Below are 16,747 nucleotides of genomic sequence, written 5' to 3'. Positions count from 1 at the left end.
TCTTTCACAGTGGGCGCTAAGTGGGGGCTGTAAAATCTAATGGGTGGTGGTGGGAGACACTATTTAGGACATAACAAAAGAATGTATGGGAAGGCTTTTACAGTCGCCACGCATCTGAATTGCTTTATTGCACACTTCCACTTCCACACTCGCTGATTCCTATTTCGTCGACCTTGGACAGACCTTAAGACCAATCAAAAATGTGGAGATTGGCACCTGGTTCTCCAGTACAGACGTTGTCAGCTCTGGCCCTAACTCCGGTTTACAAATGTTCCAGGAGAGACGTGTTTATTTATTTTATGTGTTTTTAAATAGCGCAGACTTTACCCGAAGGCGTCAGAGCGCTTCACAATAGGAACAGTAATGATACATGAGGAGAAAATTACAAGTGAACAAATTACAAAAGCAAACGTTAAGTTACATGAGGCAAAAGTGACAATTGTGAGCAAACAAAATACAAGAGGTAGCAAACGATACATTACAGGAGGAAAAAGTGATATGTGTACAGGTTACAAAAGCATACAAAGTACAAGTAGAGGTATAGTACTGCAATAAATGGCAGACACTCCAGCACAAGAACAAACGTTACATGAGGCAATGGTGGCACTTGTACAAGTATCTAAAGCAAACAAAATGTAAGAGGTAGCAAACAGTATGTTACAAGAGAAAAGTGACGTGTGCATGTTACAAAAGAGTATCAGTACTGGACAGATGGCTCGGTGGGCCGTAGGCCACCGGTTCGATTTAAGGCAGGCTGAAGCATCATGTAATCCTTAGGCGGTTGATAAAATGCATGCAGATTTCGTGCATACAACCTTGGCACGGTCAAAAAGCTAATCCCGCCCCTTGTTCCCCCTTATCCCCTCCCTAAACTCCGCCCACTGCTCATTTTGGTGAGTACCTGCACTTATTTTTTCCATTTAAAGCACTGTGCGTGATCCTATACTAAAATGCATTCTCACACATTTTTGGCTCCTCTGAGAATTGCTCAAGGTTCTTTGATTTCAGCATGCCTCATTTGTTTTACTCATTCTGCACTGCCACAAGCAGAGAGCTGTAAGCAGAGCAGAAGTGAAACCTGCTCTGGAGCTGTCCTTGTTACAATGAATGGCTAGCTAAAAGGAATGTGCCTGGCACGTCTTGAATCAACATCACTGTGTCTTGAGAGAGGCACACAGATTGAGGAACAGGTTCTAAGAGCAACTTTTGAAGGTGCGTGGTGCTATGCTCCTGGGATTGGTGTCCAGTCCAGTACCCTGTGCTACAAGGCCCGGCAATGTTGAGACTAATCGTGCTCTGCTCAGACCCTCTGTCCGAGACTGTGGGACTGATAGAGCAGTGACGTATCAACAACCCAGTGGGTGCACCCAGACTTCAGCTGGGACTGTTAGCCAGATCGACTTTTCAACACTTAAACCAGGTAAGTCATGTGAGCAATGCTGTCTCTTTACCTTTCACGTTTTACTTTGTCTTGCATTCCCTAAGTTTATATGCTTTTGCTGGATGTGTATCTATAGTTTATATCCATGCAACTTGTCACTCTTGTACAGGGCATGAACTGTGAACTGAGTCTCCCATATGTGTCTGGTAAGTTCAGTGTTTGAGTGGGTTTGCATAAAGGTGTTCGATTGACAGCTCTGGAGTAGAGAATTATGGAAGGGAGAGCATCTCACAGTGCCTGCTGGTGGTTAATAAATGTGTTCAGACCACATGCCCCACTAAACACTCATCTATTCATTGTCCTTTCTGTAGAGGACACAAAAAATGGTAAACCCTTCCCTTATGGTAATCCATGTCAGTGAATCAGTCCCTATTTACACTTTACTTTTTATTTAATTTAAGTACTTTAAGATGCTTCTCCCAGATTGTGTGTTTCTATATTTTTTTATGCACTGTGTGATTTTTGTATAGTGCATACTGTGAATGGAGTCGTTTCTAGATGTCTAGGTAAGTTAAGGTATGTGTGACAAGGCTCGACTGAGAGAGCTAAGGTTGAGACTGAAGTCTATTAACGTTTCTCAGACAGGCAGTCAATGGGTCAAAGTTGTTTCGACCAAACGCTCATGCAATCTATAGCCTCTCTGCAAAGCACAGTCACATATGTGACAATTGTAATTACTATTGTATGTGAAGGAATGTAAATGTGGTACACAACTGTTGAAATACTTACAGCACCAAACTAAGAAAAATAACATTTTTTGTACTGCAATAAATTGGGTTACTGGTTGAGTGGGGTAAAACCCCTCTTAAGCAGCAACCACAGGAAAACCCTAAATTAACCTGTGCTCACCCCTAGGGTAGCTTGGCACAGATCAGTCAGGCTTAACTCAGAGGCAGTGTGTAAATTATTTGTACAAAGCTTCAAACAGTAACACAGTGACAATACACCACAAAAGGGGGCCAGTCCACAATAGAATTCGAAAAATAGACAATTTTTTAAATAAATGAAACAAGACCAAAATGACAAAAAACGAATAAGTACAACTGGAGATACGGGATTGAAAGTTTTTAGAGAAAATAGCACCAAAAAGCACAAAGTGCCAATTGTGGTTATATGGTCGCTCCGGACCTGGACAAACTCACAAGCTCAGGCCAACTGTGACGGAACGCAGGCCAGCTATAGGGACCCAGTTAGGACTGCTGAACAAAGTACCATCAATGCTGCTTTAAGGAGCATTGTGTCGATCTGCGTCAGAGATGCGTCGCAGAGCCAAAGAGATGCTTTGGTTCCAAGATGCGGTGAGGCTCTGATGCAAGAGCCTGCGTCATCGAGAATATAGGATAGGGCACACAGTCAGGGAGATGCATTGGTTCTGAAGAGTTGCGGAGTTCGGCATTGTTGTCGAGGCTGCCTTCAACGAGAGATGTGAGGGCCTGCAGCAATGATTCATTGCGCAGTTGGGTCGGTGCAGCAGTTCCGGAGAGCTGCGATGCAAAGCAGGTCTTTGCAATGGGTCCAATCCAAGCAGGAGTGGCAATGCATCGTTTCTGCTCTGGTTTGCGCCACACAGCAGAGGAGATGCTTCAGTTCTGCTGGATCCACAGAGACTATTCAGAAAAGAGGGTGGTGATGAACAGAGTGTCTGAATTAAGCAGACCACTCTTACCCAGTCCAAAGATCAGGGCTTGATCCATCACCGTTATTTATCTCACTGCACCATCCCAGCTCAGAACCTGGCTATATGCAAATCAGTCTGTCCCTGGCCCAGTGCATCATGGGAACAGGGCAGACTAAACTACCAAGCCAATTCTTCACCAGAAAGGAGACAAGCTACCGGGGACCGGTTTCTGGCATTTCAGCCGTCTTCGGCCCGGCTTCCTTGAATACTGATGGCGCAGTGAGAAAGGGACTCATGTCTGAGTATATCCTGCCACACCTATAGTGGCCAAAAACGATTCAGAAAAGGGGGTGGTGATGAACAGAGTGTCTGAATTAAGCAGACCACTCTTACCCAGTCCAAAGATCAGGGCTTGATCCATCACCGTTATTTATCTCACTGCACCATCCCAGCTCAGAACCTGGCAATATGCAAATCAGTCTGTCCCTGGCCCAGTGCATCATTGGAACAGGGCAGACTAAACTACCAAGCCAATTCTTCACCAGAAAGGAGACAAGCTACCGGGGACCGGTTTCTGGCATTTCAGCCGTCTTCGGCCCGGCTTGCTTGAATCCTGATGGTGCAGTGAGAAAGGGACTCATGTCTGAGTATACCCTGTCACACCTATAGTGGCCAAAAACGATTCAGAAAAGGGGGTGGTGATGAACAGAGTGTCTGAATTAAGCAGACAACTCTTACCCAGTCCAAAGATCAGGGCTTGATCCATCACCGTTATTTATCTCACTGCACCATCCCAGCTCAGAACCTGGCCATATGCAAATCAGTCTGTCCCTGGCCCAGTGCATCATGGGAACAGGGCAGACTAAACTACCAAGCCAATTCTTCACCAGAAAGGAGACAAGCTACCGCGGACCGGTTTCTGGCATTTCAGCCGTCTTCGGCCCGGCTTGCTTGAATCCTGATGGTGCAGTGAGAAAGGGACTCATGTCTGAGTATACCCTGCCACGCCTATAGTGGCCAAAAACGATTCAGAAAAGGGGGTGCTGATGAACAGAGTGTCTGAATTAAGCAGACCACTCTTACCCAGTCCAAAGATCAGGGCTTGATCCATCACCGTTATTTATCTCACTGCACCATCCCAGCTCAGAACCTGGCTATATGCAAATCAGTCTGTCCCTGGCCCAGTGCATCATGGGGACAGGGCAGACTAAACTACCAAGCCAATTCTTCACCAGAAAGGAGACAAGCTACCGGGGACCGATTTCTGGCATTTCAGCCGTCTTCGGCCCGGCTTGCTTGAATCCTGATGGTGCAGTGAGAAAGGGACTCATGTCTGAGTATACCCTGCCACACCTATAGTGGCCAAAAACGATTCAGAAAAGGGGGTGGTGATGAACAGAGTGTCTGAATTAAGCAGACCACTCTTACCCAGTCCAAAGATCAGGGCTTGATCCATCACCGTTATTTATCTCACTGCACCATCCCAGCTCAGAACCTGGCTGTATGCAAATCAGTCTGTCCCTGGCCCAGTGCATCATGGGAACAGGGCAGACTAAACTACCAAGCCAATTCTTCACCAGAAAGGAGACAAGCTACCGGGGACCGGTTTCTGGCCTTTCAGCCATCTTCGGCCCGGCTTGCTTGAATCCTGATGGTGCAGTGAGAAAGGGACTCATGTCTGAGTATACCCTGCCACACCTATAGTGGCCAAAAACGATTCAGAAAAGGGGGTGGTGATGAACAGAGTGTCTGAATTAAGCAGACCACTCTTACCCAGTCCAAAGATCAGGGCTTGATCCATCACCGTTATTTATCTCACTGCACCATCCCAGCTCAGAACCTGGCTATATGCAAATCAGTCTGTCCCTGGCCCAGTGCATCATGGGAACAGGGCAGACTAAACTACCAAGCCAATTCTTCACCAGAAACTGGTCCCCGGAAGCTTGTTTCCTTCCAAGTATAAGAATTGGCTTGGTAGTTTGGTAGTTTGGTCTGCCCTGTTCCCATGATGCACTGGGCCAGGGACAGAATATTTTTGCATGTAGCCAGGTTCTGAGCTAGGATGGTGCAGTGAGCTAAAAAATGGTGATGGATTAAGCCCTGATCTGTTGACTGGGTATGAGTGTTCTGTTTAATTCAGATACTCTGTCCATCACCACCCCCTTTTCTGAATCGTTTTGTCCACCATAAGCGTGGAAGGGTATACTCAGATGTGAGTCCCTTGCTCATTGCACCATCAGGATTTAAGCAAGCCGGGCCGAAGACGGCTGAAATGCCAGAAACTCGTCCCCGGAAGCTTGTTTCCTTCCCAGTATAAGAATTGGCTTGGTAGTTTGGTCTGCCCTGTTCCCATGATGCACTGGGCCAGGGACAGACTAATTTGCATGTAGCCAGGTTCTGAGCTGGGATGGTGCAGTGAGCTAAAAAACGGTGATGGATCAAGCCCTGATCTGTTGACTGGGTATGAGTGTTCTGTTTAATTCAGATACTCTGTCCATCACCACCCCCTTTTCTGAATCGTTTTGTCCACCATAAGCGTGGAAGGGTATACTCAGATGTGAGTCCCTTGCTCATTGCACCATCAGGATTTAAGCAAGCCGGGCCGAAGACGGCTGAAATGCCAGAAACTGGTCCCCGGAAGCTTGTTTCCTTCCCAGTATAAGAATTGGCTTGGTAGTTTGGTCTGCCCTGTTCCCATGATGCACTGGGCCAGGGACAGACTAATTTGCATGTAGCCAGGTTCTGAGCTGGGATGGTGCAGTGAGCTAAAAAACAGTGATGGATCAAGCCCTGATCTGTTGACTGGGTATGACTGTTCTGTTTAATTCAGATACTCTGTCCATCACCACCCCCTTTTCTGAATCGTTTTGTCCACCATAAGCGTGGAAGGGTATACTCAGATGTGAGTCCCTTGCTCATTGCACCATCAGGATTTAAGCAAGCCGGGCCGAAGACGGCTGAAATGCCAGAAACTGGTCCCCGGAAGCTTGTTTCCTTCCCAGTATAAGAATTGGCTTGGTAGTTTGGTCTGCCCTGTTCCCATAATGCACTGGGCCAGGGACAGACTAATTTGCATGTAGCCAGGTTCTGAGCTGGGATGGTGCAGTGAGCTAAAAAACGGTGATGGATCAAGCCCTGATCTGTTGACTGGGTATGAGTGTTCTGTTTAATTCAGATACTCTGTCCATCACCACCCCCTTTTCTGAATCGTTTTGTCCACCATAAGCGTGGAAGGGTATACTCAGATGTGAGTCCCTTGCTCATTGCACCATCAGGATTTAAGCAAGCCGGGCCGAAGACGGCTGAAATGCCAGAAACTGGTCCCCGGAAGCTTGTTTCCTTCCCAGTATAAGAATTGGCTTGGTAGTTTGGTCTGCCCTGTTCCCATGATGCACTGGGCCAGGGACAGACTAATTTGCATGTAGCCAGATTCTGAGCTGGGATGGTGCAGTGAGCTAAAAAACGGTGATGGATCAAGCCCTGATCTGTTGACTGGGTATGAGTGTTCTGTTTAATTCAGATACTCTGTCCATCACCACCCCCTTTTCTGAATCGTTTTGTCCACCATAAGCGTGGAAGGGTATACTCAGATGTGAGTCCCTTGCTCAGTGCACCATCAGGATTTAAGCAAGCCGGGCCGAAGACGGCTGAAATGCCAGAAACTGGTCCCCGGAAGCTTGTTTCCTTCCCAGTATAAGAATTGGCTTGGTAGTTTGGTCTGCCCTGTTCCCATGATGCACTGGGCCAGGGACAGACTAATTTGCATGTAGCCAGGTTCTGAGCTGGGATGGTGCAGTGAGCTAAAAAACGGTGATGGATCAAGCCCTGATCTGTTGACTGGGTATGAGTGTTCTGTTTAATTCAGATACTCTGTCCATCACCACCCCCTTTTCTGAATCGTTTTGTCCACCATAAGCGTGGAAGGGTATACTCAGATGTGAGTCCCTTGCTCATTGCACCATCAGGATTTAAGCAAGCCGGGCCGAAGACGGCTGAAATGCCAGAAACTGGTCCCCGGAAGCTTGTTTCCTTCCCAGTATAAGAATTGGCTTGGTAGTTTGGTCTGCCCTGTTCCCATGATGCACTGGGCCAGGGACAGACTAATTTGCATGTAGCCAGGTTCTGAGCTGGGATGGTGCAGTGAGCTAAAAAACGGTGATGGATCAAGCCCTGATCTGTTGACTGGGTATGAGTGTTCTGTTTAATTCAGATACTCTGTCCATCACCACCCCCTTTTCTGAATCGTTTTGTCCACCATAAGCGTGGAAGGGTATACTCAGATGTGAGTCCCTGGCTCATTGAACCATCAGGATTTAAGCAAGCCGGGCCGAAGACGGCTGAAATGCCAGAAACTGGTCCCCGGAAGCTTGTTTCCTTCCCAGTATAAGAATTGGCTTGGTAGTTTGGTCTGCCCTGTTCCCATGATGCACTGGGCCAGGGACAGACTAATTTGCATGTAGCCAGGTTCTGAGCTGGGATGGTGCAGTGAGCTAAAAAACGGTGATGGATCAAGCCCTGATCTGTTGACTGGGTATGAGTGTTCTGTTTAATGCAGATACTCTGTCCATCACCACCCCCTTTTTCTGAATCGTTTTGTCCACCATAAGCGTGGAAAGGTATACTCAGATGTGAGTCCCTTGCTCATTGCACCATCAGGATTTAAGCAAGCCGGGCCGAAGACGGCTGAAATGCCAGAAACTTGTCCCCGGAAGCTTGTTTCCTTCCCAGTATAAGAATTGGCTTGGTAGTTTGGTCTGCCCTGTTCCCATGATGCACTGGGCCAGGGACAGACTAATTTGCATGTAGCCAGGTTCTGAGCTGGGATGGGGCAGTGAGCTAAAAAACGGTGATGGATCAAGCCCTGATCTGTTGACTGGGTATGAGTGTTCTGTTTAATTCAGATACTCTGTCCATCACCACCCCCTTTTCTGAATCGGATCCACAGAGACTGGCAGAGCACCTTAAACCCACTTCCAAGGGTACAGGAATGTGTTGATACCACTTTGCAGGATAGACTCACTGATGGCAGAGTCCAGGTGCAGAGGCAAGGTTATTGGAAGGCGGTTATGTCCCTGAGGCTTCAGATCAGGAGGCCAGCCAACTAGCCCTTAGAGTAACACTGGTTTCTGGGTTAAAGAGATACAGGTCCAGTCCTCCTCACCCAGGGATCAGGTTATCACAACAGGGCAGCTGTTTCTCTAGAGCAGCAGTCCAGCTGAGTGGCAGTCCTTTTGGTAGCATAGCAGTCCTTCTTCCTTGCAGAGTATCCACAGGTCCAGACTATAACTGATGTGGCTGTGTCTGAGGTCCAGTATATATACCCACTTTTGTCTTTGAATTGGGGGAGAAGCTTCTAGAGGGTTTTCTTTGAAGTCCCTAGCCATCCTGCCATCCCCACCCTGGCTCCAGCCTAACAACAGGGGGGCATGCAGCCCTTTGTGTGGAGGCAGAACACAGCCTATTCAGGTGTAAGTGGGGCTGTACCCAGCTCCCCCCATCCTGCGAGTGATGGCCCATCCAGACACACCTAAGCTCCCTATTGTCAGTGACTGTCTAAGAGGAATACAAAAATCCAAACTTTCAGTTACACCCAGTCATTTGACCAGAGACAGGCTGCAGGCACTAAATGTCAATGGCTAAGTCAAGAAAATGCCAACTTTCTAAAGGTGTCATCTTCAGGATTGCATTTTAAAATCTGACTACACCATAAGTTAGGATTTTAAAGTGTGATTCCAGAGACACCAACCATGAACGTGTTGTCTCTTCCCATTTGGAAATTACACTTACAAATTTTAAGACGGCAACTCCAATGTATCCTATGGGAGAGCTAGGCCTTGCAGTAGTGAAAAACGAATGTAAGAGTTTTTCACTACCAGAACATGAAAACGTTTAAAGCACATTTCCTACATTTTAAATACATTGCACCGTGCCCTCTGGGCTGTCCAGGGTCTACCATAGAGGTGGCTTATATGTATTAAAAAGGAAGGTTTGGGCCTGGCAAGAGGCTTATTTTGACAGGTCGAAATGGCAGTTTAAACTGCACACACAGACTCTGTTTAACTGACAGTTGAGCTTTGTGTATTACTCCTAGACAGTCACATACAATAGGGAGCTTAGGTGTGCCTGGATCTGCCATCACAGGCAGGATGGGAGGAATGAGCCAGGCACAGCCCCACTTACACCTGAATAGGCTGTGTCCTGCCTCCATACAGAGGGCTGCATACCACCAGTAGTTAGTCTGGAGCCAGGACATGGAAGGCAGGATGCCGGGGAACTTCCAAGGGAAAAATCTAGAAGCTTCTCCCCCACTTCAAAGGCACAACTGCATATAAATACTGGACCTCAGACAACACCACCTCAGTACACTTCTAGTCCTGTGGATACTCTGCCAGGAAGAAGGACTGCTGTGCTGCTGAAGGACTGCCACGCTGCAGGATTGCAATCTGCTGGACGCCTCCTTTGGTGTACTGATATCATAAGCCATTGTGAAGAGGTCTGAGAATACATAGTAGATGATTCAGCGAGGGTGACCTTTGACGAAAGTGTGACTATAAGGCTCCCTCTCCACTCCTCTGTAAAGTTGACATCCCATAATTAGGGAATTTATGTTAAAATGGGAGAATCCTGACTAAAAAAAAACAGAAAAATTAGTGATCTGGTATAGATGGATGTAAAAACACGAAGTAGAGTGTGCTGCAAATGTCAGGTGCACAGAGTGTAATACGCGTTACTTCAGCGGATACGCTGAGGTTGTTCCCGACGTTAATGAAGAGCGCACAGGCACTGCCGGAGGCGTGCTGTGACCTTCAAATGGCACCGAGAGTCATCCGTGTCTCTTCCAGCGGGTGCGCTGTAGTGGTGCACTGCCTGTGTGTGCGAGGAGTTTCCCTCTGTATACCTGACATTCGCAGCAGGCCCTACTTCATGTTTTTACGTCCATCGATACTGCTGTCTGATACCACAGTTTACTCGCTGTAGAATCTTGCCTACAGATCCATACGGCCTACGAGAAGTTTGCAGCCATTTTTCATGTTACTTTCTGACTGGTGTACCGTAGTTTTGGATATAACTGTACCGGTTATAATCATTGGACTCTTTTACTTATAAACAGAATGACAGAAGCCGGGTTGGAATTTTCACTGGTAGCTCGTGCATATGAAGATTACACTTCCACCTACAGGTCACGTATAGGATTTCAGATTTCGGTCACTCTCACCTTGAAACACCATCACCAGCTGAGTTGGAATTATCACCAGCAGAGCATTCATACTAAGACTAATATCGCTACTCAACAGCCCTGAGGAAGTCGCGGGATTACTCCCATTGGCAACGAAACACATGTTGGCTGGTTTTCGCTTGTTCATTTGAATAATAAACAAGAATCAATACACTGGAGATGAACATTGACAATTTTTGGGGATTACAAATGTCACTTGATTAACACCTTGTTTACATGTGCCCGGGACTTAAATTTTCTTCAACCACAAAGTGTTGGCAGCCATCTTGGTACTCCGCTTCACCAAGTCCAAAGAAAGAAAAAGTGAAAATAAAGAAAGGGGTAGGGTAGTAATACCCTGACCCCCAAGCCATGGTCCTAGGGTCCCCCTAGGACCCAGCCATGGCATAAAAGCCTTAAAAAAAATGTGCAGCAAAATCGCAATAAACGTGTATTTGTGGCAAAAAACAATTTAAAAAAAGTGTGGACTCTGGCGCTTGCTCTTAAATAGCCCCGGGTGGGCCAGGTCCTCCATACCCTTGATACCCCAACCCCCCGGGGCTTTTTATATTTGGCTTATGGAGCCTCACGGACCACTCTGTACCCTGTTGACCACCACTTCCCCGGGGCAGGCCCTAAAAGAATAAAGGAGGGGGCTACAAGGCATCCTCCTGGAGTCATATGTGGGCCTCAGCAAGCGAGGGCAGAAAATGCTCTCGCTTGCTAAACGCATAGCAGGTCTGGTTCCCTGCCCATTGTCAAGCAAGAAAAGAAACACACAAATTGCTTTGAGATCCAGGGAGCTGCATGTTAGCAGCTCCCTGGGTCTCAAAGCAATGCTGGTTCCCACAGGAGGTGGGGAGACGGCAGGGACTGCAGGGGCCTTCAAGCTCCTCCAAGAGTACACAGTGCTGAAAATGTGGGTGCTCAGGGTGGGACCAGGGCACCCACACTACAGCCCGGGCCCAGTGGGATGGGATCCCCGGGGCCAATATTGGACCGGGAGGGGAGCCACACAGCCCCCCTCCCTTGTTTAAAAAAACATTTCATAAAGGGGGGGCCTGGGGTATGGAGTCCTGGGGCCAAAAATAGCCCGGGAGGGAGGCCGGGCAGCCCTTCTCCATGTTTAAAAAAAAAAAGGGGGCAGGCCCTGGGGGATGGGGTCTCAGTGGCTGAAAATGGCCTGGGAGGAAGGTCGCTCAGCCCCCCCCCTTTCAATCATATTTAAAAAAAAGTCTGGTCTCATGGGATGGGGTCCCTGTGGGCAAAATCGGCCTGGGATGGGGGCCGTGCAGCTCCCCTCCCTTTTCTTTATAAAAAAATTAAAAAAGGTGGCGGGCCCCAGGGGATGAGGCCCGGGGCCCAAAATGCTCTTGGAAAGGGGGGCCACCTTCCTATAAAATAGAGAAAAAAAAGCTGGCAACTTGCTGGAGGCCCCGCTCCCTTTCTCCACCATACTGCAAACGTGCCTTCTGGCGAGCTGCTAGTTGGGGGAATCATGTCCCCTTTGCTGTTAAGGGTCCTTTGGGGCCAATAAGACCTCAAGTTACCTCCAGTAAGCCCCGTAGAGCGGGATTGCTGAGAGGTGGTCGGCAGCCATGCCCCCTTTCTTGGTGTACTGCTGGTGGACTTCTTCTCCAAGCAGCAGTGTGCCAGGAGGCGCATTTGCAGAGAGGTAGAGAAAGGGAGCGCGGCCTCTGACAACCTTTCAGCAATCCAGATGTGTGAGTCTTACTGGAGGTAAAAGGAGGGCTAGTTGGTCCCCAATGACCCTCAAGAGCCAAGGAGACTTCCTCCCCCAACTAGTATGGTGCCAGGAGGGGCATTCGCAAGGTGGCGGAGAAAGGGGGCGGGCCACCAAAAACACTCAGCAAACCCACTATGTGGGACTTGTTAGAGGTAACAGGAGGGGTCGTTGGCCCCCAAGGGGACTTCATCCCCCCTACTAGTAGTGTAGGCATTTATATAGCGCACTGCTACCCGTAGGCGTCCTGGCGCTTCGACCGCCGCGAAACCCTTCCTGGCTTCCCTGAGAGATGGTCCCTTAATGGGTATCTCCTACGAGGCGCATTTGCACAGTGGTGGAGGACATCCTTGGGGGTAAACTACTCCTCCTGTTATCTCCACTAAGTACCACACAGCAAGATTGCTAAGAGGTCTTCGGAGGTCATACCCCCTTTCTCCACACCACTCTGCAAACGCACCTCCTGGGGTCCTACGGGTTGGGGGATGTCATCTACTTTACTCCTGAGGGACCTTGGGGGCCAAGAAGCCCTCCTGGTACCTCTTATAAGTCCTACACAGCTGGACTCCTGAGAACAGGTCAGATGCTCAGCCCCTTTTCTCTACCACTCTGCAAACATGACTACTGGTTAACAAACCATAGAAATTCACTGAAAAAACATAGGTTACAGGGACGTTATAGTTAGGAATTAGCATTTAAAAAAACTTTGGAAATTCACAGACAAAAAGGTTAAAGGAACGTTTTAGTTGGTAAATGAAATTTAAAAAACCTTGGAAATTCACTGAATAAAACTAAGGTTACAGAGATGTTATAGTTAGGCTCAGGTTTTACTCATACAAAACCAGAGAAATTCAGAAGATATAGTTAGCTGAGCTAATTATAACTTATCCCCCCGCAATGCAGTGCTTATGACCACACATATTACTTCACTCATGACATGGTCAGTGACATCACTGATGACATCTCAAATGACAATCTGGACAATTATATCTGCAGATACAGGGGACTGCCATGGGCACATGATTTGCCCCCAGTTACGCTAATCTTTTTGAAGGCTGTTGGGAGAAGCATGTGGCCTGGGTAGGACCCAATGAGCAGTGGGTGGACAAGGTGTCCCTTTGGGCCAGATACATTGACAATCTTTGTATTATCTGGTGGGGTACACAGCGAGAAGCGGAAAGTTACATTTCCACCCTCAATGACAGTAAGTTAAATTTGAGAATTACCAGCCATGTTAGTAAGACAGAGGTACAGTTTCTTGGTCTGTTTGTATTTATTAATAACAACAAACTATGTACAAAGTTATATTGCAAACCCATAGCCAGCAATGCTGTATTACGAGTCAACATCCCTGCCAATAAATCAACAGCATTCGGTCTGGCGAACTGTTGTGGGTCAAACGCAATTGCTCCTACCCAACGATTATGGCAAGGCAGTGAAGGAGGCACTCAGCTGATTCAGGAAAACGAGGTATTCTAAGAATGTAGTGAGGGAAGCACCTAATAGGGTGCAGGAAAAAGACAGGCAGGATCTCCTTATTCCAGAGCAAAAGCAGAGTGGAGATGAAACTGTTGCTAAATTAGGCTGATATTACATTTTCCCACAGAGTCTAATCAAATTCGCTGGCTTATTCAAAAGCATAGGAGCATCTTGCAGACCGATGCCACATTAGGAGATATACTGCCGAACAGACCCAATATCACCCATAGGAAAAAAGGGGGTCCCTGAAAGATTTACTGGTCCATAGTCACTTTGTAGGCCAATGAGGAAGCAAGAAGTGACAGGATTTTATCACTCTGCTAGATGCAAAGCATGCAGGAGTAGTGTGAAAGTAAAAGATTACGAGATTGCAGGTAAAAGAGATCGAAAAAATATCAATAAACTTCTCAACTGCAACTTGAATTTTGTGATATATTGCCTTATATGCCCTTGTGATAAGAAATACATTGGCAGTACGGTCCATCAGCCTAAGTAACAGGTATTAGAGCATATCCAGGTTATCATGATCCAGGATGCCACATATCTGGTAGCCAGACATTTTGCTGAGATGCATCAAAGCAGGAGGGACAAGTTGTGTTTCTCCTGTATTGATCAGATGGCACAAAGATAGAGGGGTTGATTGAGTCAGACTCCTGAGGCAGTCAGAATCCACATATATTGTGGAACTGAGGACCAGGGTGCCATGTGCATTAATAGTGAAGAGGAACTGTTAATCTACATAGGATCAATACAGAATGGGTGAGTAACACTTCCATTTGTAGTTTGAATAGCAAACATTAGACAGCATAAACATAGGCGTATGTCTTTATAGTTTGAGGAATGATTATGGCAGGGTTTATCTAGGGCTGCCATGTTAAAGATGTACCATTTCCTTCATCCAGATATCCATGACGCTTACTGCACAGGCAATGGCCTATTTCTCAGGTACTAATGGGAGGAAACAGATATATCCAGGGCACCACTTTGTTCTAAGTTAGGCCCTGGTATATTTTGATGTCTGCCTTTTGATGGTCGTATATTGACATGTTGACTTGAAAGGACTTTTTACATTATTATCATTTGACAATTGCCTGCAGATGTATGCAGGAGAAAGTAAGCCCACCCAGAGCATCATTTTATTTATGTAAATGGGTGTCCTCTAATCAGCGCCAAAATGGGCTCTTTTTTGGATCATGTGATTATAAACCGTCACATCAGAGGGTGGTTGTGAGCCCATACAGGTAGTGTTTGAAACCCTTGTTGAAATTTTGTGATCACGTTCTCCAACCCCTAGTAAGGACCACCCCCTCGTTTGTAAAAGATACTACTGATGTCCTACGGCTACTTGAGGGGGTCCAGCATCCATAGGAAATCAATTTATTGCTGACCCTGAATGTTGAGGCCCTCTACACCAATATCCCTCAAAGAGCGACTTTAGAGGTGGTAGAGGATGCACTCAGCCATTAGAACTGGACTTACCCGACTCCGGTAGCATTCATACTGGAGTGTGACACCCTGGCACTTACAGAAAATTTCTTTGAATATAACAAACAACTATACCATTAAACACAGGGCACCTCGATGGGCAGTACGTTTGCACCGAGCCTGGCATGCATGTGCATGGCAGCATTGAGGAGAGGGAGATTCATCATCACAAGAATCCATATCTGGTGAACGTGCTTGTATGGAAAAGGTTCATTGACGACATTTTGGTCCTATGGAAAGGGGACCGCAGAACATGCAACACATTTTGTGTTTGGATCAATACTCTAAACCCCTTTCTGAAATTCACTAGCATCATCTCCGAAACTAGTGTACCTTTCCTTTACCTGTTGGTAAAACTGGGGGATGGCTGCATCACCACCACATTCTATTGTAAACCAATTGACAAAAACAGTTTGCTTTTATTTAGCAGTCACCATCCCAGAGCCCTGAAACAGAACCTACCTTTCGGTCAATTCCTTCGGATAAGAAGGAACTGTAGTTCATTGACTGACTACCTGAAGGAATCCGACACATTGGCTAAAGACCTGCGACTGAGGGATTGCACATTGTGTCACTCTATCGCAAAAGAGCCAGAAACAACAACCAGGAAAGTTTGCTAGAGAGCACACAAAAAGATCCTGACGCCACAATTACTTGTGTGACCACCTTCATTCCTGACTCAAACTGATTGAGGAGTATTATCAAGAAACACTGGGGTATTTTGAACACTGGAACACTTGACCTCCCTGTACCGAGATTCGCGTTTAAACGCACAAGCAATCTGAAAGACATGCTCATACATACACAACCAAGTCCCCAGAAAACCAATGTACAAAAGGGACTATGGAATTTACCTCCCGTTGTGGAACACTACCCATGTGGAACTGGTTCGGATGGATGCACAGCGGTGTTTTTGATCAAACTTAAACTTAAGTTGAAAAATGCTTTTTTGGGTGTTTTGTGGTGCTCCGCAAGGAGGCGTCGAGGGCCCACCGACGTCGGACTAAATACTTGAAAATGCGAGACTAGAGAGTCTCTAGTCTCATCCCTTCGCAGGCACACACTTGCTTGTCATTCCTTAGGTCAAGAAAACGACTTTCATTCAATGTTCTTTGTAGTTCATTAATTTATTTCATGATTCGTTGTATTAGAATTTAGCAGAATTAGTCAAATTTCTTCAAAATAATTTTCGACAATTTAATTCAGGCATTGTCTTTTTAAATGTGTCCAATGCATTTCGGGCATTAGTGATATGCCCTTCATCAGGGAATTGACACTGCTGTCCAGTGTTCTGTTTAGGTTTTTTTTTTTTTTTTTTCGGACCTAAACAGAACACTGGACAGCAGTGTCAATTCCCTGATGAAGGGCATATCACTAATGCCCGAAATGCATTGGACACATTTAAAAAGACAATGCCTGAATTAAATTGTCGAAAATGATTTTGAAGAAATTTGACTAATTCTGCTAAATTCTAATACAACGAATCATGAAATAAATTAATGAACTACAAAGAACATTGAATGAAAGTCGTTTTCTTGACCAAAGGAATGACAAGCAAGTGTGTGCCTGCGAAGGGATGAGACTAGAGACTCTCTAGTCTCGCATTTTCAAGTACACTACCCATGTGGGTCATGTTCGGTCTGCCCACTTACCAAGAATACAAAAGAAATAACATTCCCGAATGGGGTTAAATGGGTCCTAAGGAAACACACCAATTGTAACAATAACAACTGTATCTATGCATTGACCTGTCCGTGCGGACTC

This window comes from Lissotriton vulgaris, chromosome 3_1 (genome assembly GCF_964263255.1).
Source record: "Lissotriton vulgaris chromosome 3_1, aLisVul1.2, whole genome shotgun sequence".
Classification (NCBI taxonomy): Eukaryota; Metazoa; Chordata; class Amphibia; order Caudata; family Salamandridae; genus Lissotriton; species Lissotriton vulgaris.
Note: the sequence above shows the minus strand (reverse complement) of the source record.